Genomic DNA, 10,248 nt, shown 5'->3' with positions numbered 1-10,248 from the left:
GCCCCAGGTGCATGGTGCTTGGGGGGGGGGAGGAGAGCGCCAGCACCAGCCCCGGGCGCGTGGTGCTTGGGGGGAGAGCGCCGGCCCCGGGCGCGCGATGCTTGGGGGTGGGCCTGGCCCCGGGCATGCGGCTATGGGGGGGCCGCCCCCGGGCGCGCAAGGGGGGGCCCCACCCTCTGGTGCCCGGCGGGTGAACGGCCACACCCCCTGGTGCCCGGCAACCTCAAATGGTTGGGGACCACTGGTTTATAAGGTCTGTCGCTTGTGTGAAGTCTTTGATGTCTCAGAAGATGAGAGCTGTCCCTAACCCTTTCCCACACTCAAGGTGTTTCTAGGGTTTTTCACCGCTGTGGGTTTTCAGGTGTCTAACAAACAGTGATATGAAACAGAAACTTCCCCACACTTTGTACGTGAATTTTTTTCTTTCTTGTGGGCGGATTCCTTACTGGGTTGGGCTTTCCTTGAGGTCCATGTCGTCTTCTTCACAAGTCCTTCTGCACCTGGTTTCTCTCTGACACGCCTCGGCTCTCACAGGATGTTCCTTGGTCGACACTCCAGGAAGTGTTACGTTCGTATCTTTCTGATACTACCCCAGGGAGTTCCATCTGCTCACGGCTTTCCTGCTGGGAATTCCCCTCTTCTTTCTTACACGCCTTCCCTTCACGTGCTGGAACAGAGAGAGAATCCAGAGGCATTCTCCGAGCCAGGCCAAAAGGGAAGACAGGGGAACAGCCCCAAGGTGAAAGATGGCACAGAAAGGTGAAACGTACTTACCCATTTGTTGGTTGTGGGGCAGCTGAAATTGTGACCCTCCTCTCTGATCCACCAAGGTTAACCCCTTTTAGGCTTCAAGTTTCCAGCTGTCAACTCCCTTGGGACACATGCGATGTGAGACTCGAGGTTTCAAAGGATCGCACGGTGTGTGGATGGTGCAGGAGTGTTGTGGATCAAGTCTGGGGATGTGGGGGTGCAGGAGTTTGGAGATGTGAGGGGCTCATGGCAGGGGGTTCAGGTGTATGATGGGCTCAGGATTTGGGTCTCGGGGTGTGTGCAGGGATGTTATGATGCAGTAGCCAGATGGGGGTTTGGTCCCAATTCGGGGCTTGTTGGCCAGGCTTCATTTTTAAATAAAAATATTACATCCAACACAAAATGTTTCAGCAGTGTCTTTATTTATGGGAGGGGTGGGGAACCTGTTTTGGGTCAGGAGCCACTGACCCACAGGAAAATCAATCAGATGCAAAAAACCAATTCCTGCATAACCCCCAAGCCTCACTGATGTGGTCCCAACTGAGACACCTCACACCCCTGGCACTCCAGCCCATAGGCAGGGGAGGGTAGGTAAGACTGAGGTTCAAGGCCTCAGGCCAGATTAATTCTTCTGGGGTTAGTGGATTTTGTGGGCTCCTCTACACTCTGAGGTGGGGTCAAAAATGAGGGATCCAGTGTGCGGGACAGGGCTGCCAGTGAGTGGGATAGGGATGGGGTGCAGATTCTGGGTGGGAAGTGGGGTACAGGAACAAGCTGGGGGTAGGTATCTAACCAGGAGAGAGGGGGAAGGGGCAGGGTGCTGATGGGTGTATGGCCAAGGGGCAGGGTGCTGATGGGTGTATGGCCAAGGGGCAGGGTGCTGGTGGGGATCTGGCCACGGAAAGGGGGAAGGGGCTGCTCTTCCAGTCCCTGGGGGCCTCCAGGGACAAGGATCTCTGGGGCAGGATCTGTGGGTAGTGCTGGACAAAGCACATGTGCAGGTCCTTAACAATCCAGCTGCTCTGGACCCTGCGCCACCATCTTAAAACCCACACCACCACCTCCGGGGAAGCAAGGGAAGACAAGAAAGCGCATGTGCTGTTGTGGGCAGGGGCGAAGCGCACGCTTCCTCGTCTCCCCTTCCTTCCCCGCGCTGCCCGCCTTCCTCCCTCCCTGCACGTTGGGGCCGGAAGTCCTATGGCTTTGCACCAGATAGGACTTCTCAGGGAAGCGCGCCAGCCGTGGTGGTGTTAGGCCCTAGGAAAAATAGGCCTAGTGCAGTTATGCTAAAGCAAATGTAACAAAGGTTTCTGGGTAAGTCCCTGGGCAGAACAGGAGATAGGTTCAAGCAGGGACGCACCCTACACGCTTGCTCAAGTTGCAAAATGAGATAAGCAAGAAGCTGCATTTTTGTACCTGCTGTGATGAGGAACAGTTTGTTTTGAGAACTGATAAGGAGACTCCCTGTTTCTGCTCTCCCCGTTTGTTCCAAACTCCCTGTTTATGTTCTCCTTTGGCCGTAACAAACTGTCTCCTTATTGCCCAGTACCTGTCTTTTGGGCTGATTAAGAAATTGCTGATGCATTATGAATTGCTTAAGGCCATGATGTATAGTTGGCCAGGTGTCCATGGATACTAAAAGTTTCTAACCGATAAAGGAGGGTGGGTTGCTTGGGCGAATAGTCTATGACGCGACGGAACTGTCTATATAAGCCTACTTGTTAATGAAATCGTGGCTGGTTCACTTTGGAGACGGGCCGCTCTCTATTGTAAGTGCGCACTATTCAATAAAGAGCTTGTGATTGGATCTTGCTGGTGTTGCCTGTCTCTTTGCGGTCAGACAATGAACAGAGGCCGTCCGGGTCGAGTCCCCGACAGTGGGGATGGAAGGTCCATTTTGGTGGGAGGCGGAAGCGCCCCTGTGGGCTGCTCCCGGGGGCGGGACCAAGGAGGGGGGCTGGGAACACCTCACCATCGACTGGCCATGCCCCCGCAATCGACCGACTGGTTGGTGGTCCGATCTAGCTCATCCCTGACAGGTGTCTGTCCAACCTGCTCTTAAATACCCGCCCCCCATGGAGATCCCACAACCCCCCCTAGGCAGCTTCTCTATATTGTGTTAGCCTCGGAGGGGCCACAGGACTGTTTTCAAATTCCTCGCCCTTTCCCACGCTCCAGGGCGTGGGAACCGGCTCTGGGCAGCAGCGACTCCTGGCGGACGGACTGGAACAAAGCAGCGACTGTAAAACACTTGCCAAGTTTCTCGCCCTGCACCGGCAGCGACCCCCCCTTTTCCACCCGCAGCGCAGAGTCGCTTCCCAGCCCCCCCCCCAGATCTCCCCGGTACCTGCAGAGCGCGGGGCTGCCCCAGGCTTTGGCTGCGGAGGGTCCCAGGGTGAAAATCTCCCCCAGGCGCGCCGGGCCGGGTTCCCAGGGCAGGGGGCGGAGGCAGCCGCTGACCTAGGAAGGGAACCGAGAGGCGGGACCGGTTCCCAGCCTCTCCCCCGCCGCGCCGCAGCTCCTGCGCCCGCCTCTTCCCACGCGGCTCCGCGGAGCGCAGCGCCCCCGCCGCGCCCGCAGCCTCAGTGCGCCCGGCCGAGCCCCATAGAGGCCGGGGGGCTGCGAGGGGCGGGGGTCGTGGCCGCGGGGAGCCAACTGCACCGGATACAACGGAGGAGGAGACTTTTTTTCTACCAGGGGCCGCTGCCCCACCGCAGAACTAAAAACCCGTGGGGGGGGACACACGCAGCCCCCAGGCGGTTCGGGGCTTCCCCCTGGCTCTGAGAAGCAAGATACCCTGAGATGGGAGTTTTCTCCATCTCTTCCTGGGAGGGTTTTATGCATTTCCCCTTCAGTTGGCAAAATGTATGTGGGGTTTCCCACAGGGCGAACAGGAGCTGCCCTTAGAAAAGGGTGGTGAGGCACTGGGAGGGGTTCCCTAGGGAAATAGTGGAGTCTCCATCCCTAGAGGTGTTTAAGTCTCGGCTTGACAAAGTCCTGGCTGGGTTGATTTAGTTGGGATGGGTCCTGCCTAGAGCAGGGGGCTGGACTTGATGACCTCCTGAGGTCTCTTCCAGTTCTATGATTCTAAGGGGAAATGATGGATGGGTAGAAATTTTTTACTCTTTCCCCTTCTTAGATACCTGGTGGAATCTCCATCCCTAGAGGTTTTTAAGTCCTGGCTTGACAAAGCCCTGGCTGGGATGATTTCCACCAGTGTTTCTCAACTAGTGGTAGAGTACCCTTAGGGGTACTCGGGAGAAGTCTGGGGGATACGTCAACACAACTGAAATTTGGAGAAAACTGAATTTTTAAGTTTTACCGGGCTTTATTATTTTTGTACTTTTGACACCCACACATTTCATCACCTGCCTGGCTATGATTAAGTTGTTTAAACAAATGTGTTGCAATGGTAGAAAAAAAATGGTGTGTGTCTGAAAACTGTAGGTACTGGGGGTAATTATAATTTTTTTTAAAAGGAGAATGGGGCAGGTAAGAGAGACACTAAAGACCAGGTAGCCAGTTGCATAGCAAAACCAACAGAATGAAACATTGTGCGGCAAAGAAACCTGTCTAGAAAGAGAGAGAGCAAATATCTCTCGGGGTTGTGAGACAAAATAGGATCCTTGTCCTGTCGAGGGACGGTTATCTGAAGTCCTAGAAAAGCCCAAGTTTATGGGCAGTTTCTAGATTTCAGCAGGAAATCCATCAGTTTTCATAAGAACGGCCATACTAGGGTCAGACCAAAGGTCCATCTAGCCCAGTATCCTGTCTGCCAACAGCAGCCAATACCAGATGCCTCAGAGGGAGGGAACACAACAGGTAATCCTCATGTGATCCCTCCCCTGTCACCTACCTCGAGAGAAACAGAGGCTAGGGACACCATTCCTACCCATCCTGGCTAATAACCATTGATGGACCTAACTTCCCTAATCTATCTAGCTCTTTTTTGAACCCCGTTAAAGTCCTGGACTTCCCCACATCCTCTGGCAAGGAGTTCCACAGGTTGACTGTGTGCTGAGTTAATAAAAACATCCTTGTTTGTTTTAAACCTGCTGCCTATTCATTTCATTTGGTGACCCCTAGTTCTTATATTGTGGGAATAAGTAAATCACTTTTCCTTATTCACTTTTTCCACACCAGTCATGATTTTATAGACCTCTATCCTATCTCCCCTTACTGTCCTCTTTTCTAAGCTGATAAGTCCAAGTCTTTTTAATCTCTCTTCATATGGGACCCGTTCCAAACCCCTAGTCATTTTGGTTGCCCTTTTCTGAACCTTTTCCCGAACATTTATGCTCCAGAAAGTAGAACCTCCAGGTTCCAGGGAAAATGCCAGAGGTACCAAGGACCTGGGAGCATAAGCAAAGACTGTCCTGTACCAGGAGCAAAAGAATATGAGACAAGGCACAATACAGTCCTAAAGGTAATTACAGCCAGGTCAGGTGAGGCATTTTAGAACTCATGGGTCAGATAATTAAATATCAGTCTAAGAGAAATAACATCATGAAAAGGCACAGACCAGTGAAAAAACTAAAATGTGTGTGCGCATGCAGGAGAGACAATGTAAGTGTGTGTGGGGGGGGAGTGTGTGTATCTGTGAGGCAAAGAGTGTGTGTGTTGCGGGAGTGTGTGTACATATGTGAAAGTGGGTATGTTTTGGGAGGAGTGTGTGTATGAGAAAGCATGTGTGTGTGTGTGTGTGTTTGGGAGGCTGGGTGTGCAAGAGTTTGTGTGTGTGTGTCGGGGAGTGTGTGCATGTGCCTGAGACAGAGTGAGGGTGTGTGTGTTGGGGGACTGTGTATATGTGTGAAAGAGAGGGTGTGCATGTGTGGGATGTGTGACCATCTCTGAGATGATGATGTGTGTGTGTGTGTGTGTATGTGTGTATTGGGGGACTGTATGTGTATGTGAGACAGAGAATGTAGTACGGGGCACTTAGACAGCAGAAGAAATCAGCACCTGATTTTCCTCCTCCGAGAGTTTCACACAGACATGGACCCTTCCAGGGATTGCCATGGGGTTCACTGGTTTTGCATCAAGCTGAGCCAGAGGGTGATCAGGCCCCATTTACACCATGGGAAGCCACTCCGGATTTACATTCGGGTGAGTGATGGGAAGGGGACTCCGGTAGGGTCTCTCCCGATCGAAGGCAGGCTGAGTGAGAGGCGCATAAGCGAGTTTCGACTTTATGAGGAAGTCGGAGAGCGCACGGCGAGGTTGAGCTAAGATGCTTTGGGTGACCTCTGTGCGTTTCCCAGCAGACGCGGATGATGTGTGCACCTTGAACGACAAAGGGGGTAGGTTTGGAATGCTGGTGTGATCCCGCCCCCCTCCCCAACACACACATGGGCAATCAATTGCAACCTTTCTGGTGCAATCAAATGCACCCCCCTGTGTAATTCATTGAAACACCCCCTTGTGCAATCAGATGAACCTCCTTTCCACTTGTGCAATTGAATACACCTCCTACTTGATTTTTGGATCACAAAGAATACCTAGCCCTGACCCACGCTGTACGTCGGCCAATCTCCAAACACATTATAAACTTGCTCTTTATTTCTCTCTCTGAGTGCTCCACCGAGCTTCAAAATAAAGAAGAAAAAGCAGCCGAGTGTTACCATTCTGATTGTCTCCCTCAGCTGGAGACAGCTGAACAAACATGCCGGACAGCAGTGTTCCCTGTAAGCTGAGCGCTTGTGCAGGTGTTAAGGTGAGAGTCCAGTGCTCCCCACCAGATAATGAGCAGAGCGCGCACAGCAAGGTTTTTGTTTCTATGGGTGGTGCACATAGGCACAGGCCTTGGTGTATATAAAATTATTCCGCACATAGATGAAAAATCTGCATGTGGGTGGGAAAAATTAGAGGGAACATTGCTGGACAGAGGGGCTTTCTCCTGTAGGTGAGTGTTTCTCACCCCCAGACTCCTAAAAGGGTCTGCAAGATTCTGCAGTGCTCAGAAACATCCCCTGAAAGAAGCTTCCCAGACAGCTCCCAAGTCCATTTCTGACGGATTCTTCTTGACAAAAGACTCAGGACATTTTAAGAAACTAAATTCTACTTTATTATTCCAAAGCCAGAAAACAAACACCCCCCTCCTTTTCCACGGTAACTCAGGGCCCTGTTCCACAACGTGCGTTTCCACCCCGCTCTGCAAACGGCATTTCCACCCCGCCCATCACTGCACCTGGCTCCTGCAGGCATGAGTTACATTTGAGAGCTGGATGACAAGGGAAGAGAATCTGAAAAAGATGCTGGGTCCTGGGCCAGCCTGCAGGATGCTCAATTTGGGAATGAGAAAATTGACTTTTTAAAAAAAAAAAAATTCTGGTCCTGTTCAAATCAAGGCACTGAGTTTCCTCCCAGTGCGAAGGAGACATCGAGGCTGTGTCTAGACTGGCAAGTTTTTCCGCAAAATCATCTGCTTTTGCGGAAAAACTTGCCAGCTGTCTACACTGGCCGCTTGAATTTCCGCAAAAGCACTGACGATCTCATGTAAAATCATCAGTGCTTTTCCGGAAAAACTAAGTCCGAAAGACTTTTGCGCAAAAGGGCCAGTGTAGACAGCACAGTACTGTTTTCCGCAAAAAAGCCCCGATCGTGAAAAAGGCGATCGGGGCTTTCTTTGTGGAAAAGCGCATCTAGATTGGCCACAGATGCTTTTCCGCAAAAAAGTGCTTTTCCGAAAATGCTTTTAATAGAAAACTTTTCCGTTAAAAACATTTTCGGAAATTCATGCCAGTGTAGACGTAGCTCTACTGAGTTCCCTGTGGGGTTAGCAAGGAACATGCACCAAGTGGAGCCAAGAAGACCTAGGAGGCCTCTCCCCTGTGTTCATTTCTTCATGCGGATGGATGGGGGGAACATCAGTGGTGATGGGGGAGGGGACCACTGGTGTAGCTTATTTGGCAATAACTCATTTCAAAATTGGGAGTGTCTACACAGCGCTTCTTTCAAGCCAGAGCCCTCTTCTCCTGACTTCTCATTCTCCTCATACAAGGAGAGAGACAGGAGTCGGAAGAAGAAGTCCTCCAGCTTGAGGCTATTTTGACACTATTTCGAAATAACTGCTGACTATGTTATTTCAGAAGAGTGCTAGTTATGTCAAAATAGTGTTGGAGTGTAGACGTATCCTAACATAGCACTTATTTCGAGATGGTCTTCCTAAGACTTCCTGTACTCCTCACGCAAGGAGGTCTACAGGAGTCGGAGTAAGATGTCCTCCCTCGCGCCAGGATTTCGAAATAACTGGCAGCTGCGTAGACGCAGACTAAACTGTTCTGAAATAACATCTAAACTACAGGGCTTTTTCAAAAGAGGATATGCAAATTCTGCAGGATCGTCTTCGGATCACTTTTTCGCAAGCGAGTCTTTCGAAAGTGAAAGTAGTCTGGCTGCATTTTTTTTTTTAAAACCCTTTTTCAAAAAACCACGTAAGCCTCCTTTTTTTAGGAAGAGCGGGTTTTTTTCGAAAAAGGGTTTTTTTCCGAAAAAACGGCATCCGGGCTACTTTCACTTTCGAAAGACCCGCGTATGAAAAAGTGATCAGAAGAAGAATTCCCGCTGAATTTGCATATCCTCTTTCAAACCCCCCTTCCATAGTTTAGACATACCTAATGTTGCCGTGTAGATGTGCCCTAGGAAAATAGGTTTTCCTCCCCTAATATCCAACCTAGACCTCCCCCACTGCAACTTGAGACCATTGCTCCTTGCTCTCTTGTCTGCCATCACTGAGAACAGCCTCTCTCCATCCTCTTTGGAAGCCCCCTTCAGGTAGATAAAGGCTGGTGAATTCCTTTTATTTACAAAAAAAAAAAAAAAATTAAAGGAAAAACTGTCTAGATCAGTGGTTCTCAACCAAGGGTAAGTATACCTCTGGGGGTAGGTAGAGATCTTCCATGGGGCACATCAACTCAACAGGATATTTGCCTGGTTTTACAGCAGGCCACATAACAATTACTAGAAAAGTCAGTTCCCACGAAAATTTCATACGGACACGGACTTGTTAAGCCTGTTCTCCACGTCGAACTGTACGCACAGGGTTTAGGTGCCAATTGATGTAGTAAGATATGGCAACAACGAGAAAGTCGGCCATTCGTCAGTGCCAGTGGCTGAGGTGGGTTTGTATTTTCATGCTGGATGGTGTAAGCCAGTCGTTTTTAAGCCAGGCAAAACTTGGGGGTAGGCAAGAGACATCAGGTGAGGAGGCTTGGGACCCCGTTTTCCCCAGCAAACCTCTAACCCTACCCCCCTAATAAACATGTGTTTTTTAAAAATATTTAACATAGAAGATTTACCCGCCATTGCTCGGGTCCTTAATTAATCTGAGTTTTTTTTGGAAAATTAAATTCAAATTGTCCATGTTTCATGTAAATCATTGCTCTGGGATGGGGATGGGGATGGGGATGGGGGGCTCGGTATGCAGGCTGCCCCGGGGGGGAGAGGACTACCCCAGCCCTCTCTCACCACAGCTGCTTGGGGACAGGTGAAAAGTGCCCTTCCATGGCTGCTGCAGTTCCAGTGGACACACCCAGGGGAAGGGTGCATGTCCCTCTGCAGGGACAGGTCCAGATTTGACTGCCCCCTGTGCTCGCCAGCAAGAGGGAGAAAGCAGCAACAGTGTACTTTCCCCCTCCTCTCTGGTGAATGGGGACAGCCAGCAATTTTCCCAAACAAATCGGGGTGGGGGGAGTTCTTAGAAAGCACCATTTCTGAAGGGCACCTGAGGGATGGAAGGCTCCAGGTGGGGGCAGATCTTCATAATTTCCCCACCATTCCAACACAGAAAAACAACACACTGTGAACCTGTGGAACTCCTTGCCAGAGGATGTTGTGAAGGCCAGGACAGGATTCAAAAAAGAACTAGATAAATTCATGGAGGACAGGTTCATCAGGGGCTATTAGCTATGTTGGGTAGGAATGGTGTCCCTAACCTCTGTTTCTCTGGAGGCTTGAAATGGATGACAGGGAAGGAATCACTTGATGATTCCCTGTTCTTCTCATTCCCTCTGGGGCATCTGGTATTGACCACTGTCGGTAGACAGGACATTGGGCTAGATGGACCTTTGATCCGACCCCGTGTGTCCATCCTTATGAAATCTGATGGCAAAGGGTGAGGAAAGGGCTAAAATAAAGTAAAAAGAGGGTTGTTCTGGACTTGAGGGTGGGTGTATTTCTGGAGCCAGCACAGACGGAGGCAGACGGAACTGGTGGAAGGACAGCTGGCCATTGGGACAGCTGTGTTTCTCCAGCTTCAAAATGGAATCTAGCACGAACATGGGGCCTTGCGCGAGGGAAGTGGGGGGAGCCCAGAGCCCCCAGAACATGTAAAGGGGCTGATTAAAACAAGGGGTGGCCAGATGTCCCAATTTTACAGGACCAGTCCTGATATTTGGGGCTGTGTCTTATACAGGCACCTCGAGAGGCTACGTCTACACGGCGGATTTTTTGTGGAAGAGGAAATGCAAATGGAGCGCTCATTTGCATACCTCGCACTCT

The sequence above is a fragment of the Pelodiscus sinensis genome, chromosome 32, assembly GCF_049634645.1.
Source record: "Pelodiscus sinensis isolate JC-2024 chromosome 32, ASM4963464v1, whole genome shotgun sequence".
NCBI lineage: Eukaryota > Metazoa > Chordata > Testudines > Trionychidae > Pelodiscus > Pelodiscus sinensis.
The sequence above is the reverse complement of the archived record's forward strand: the minus strand, read 5'-3'. Positions refer to the sequence as shown.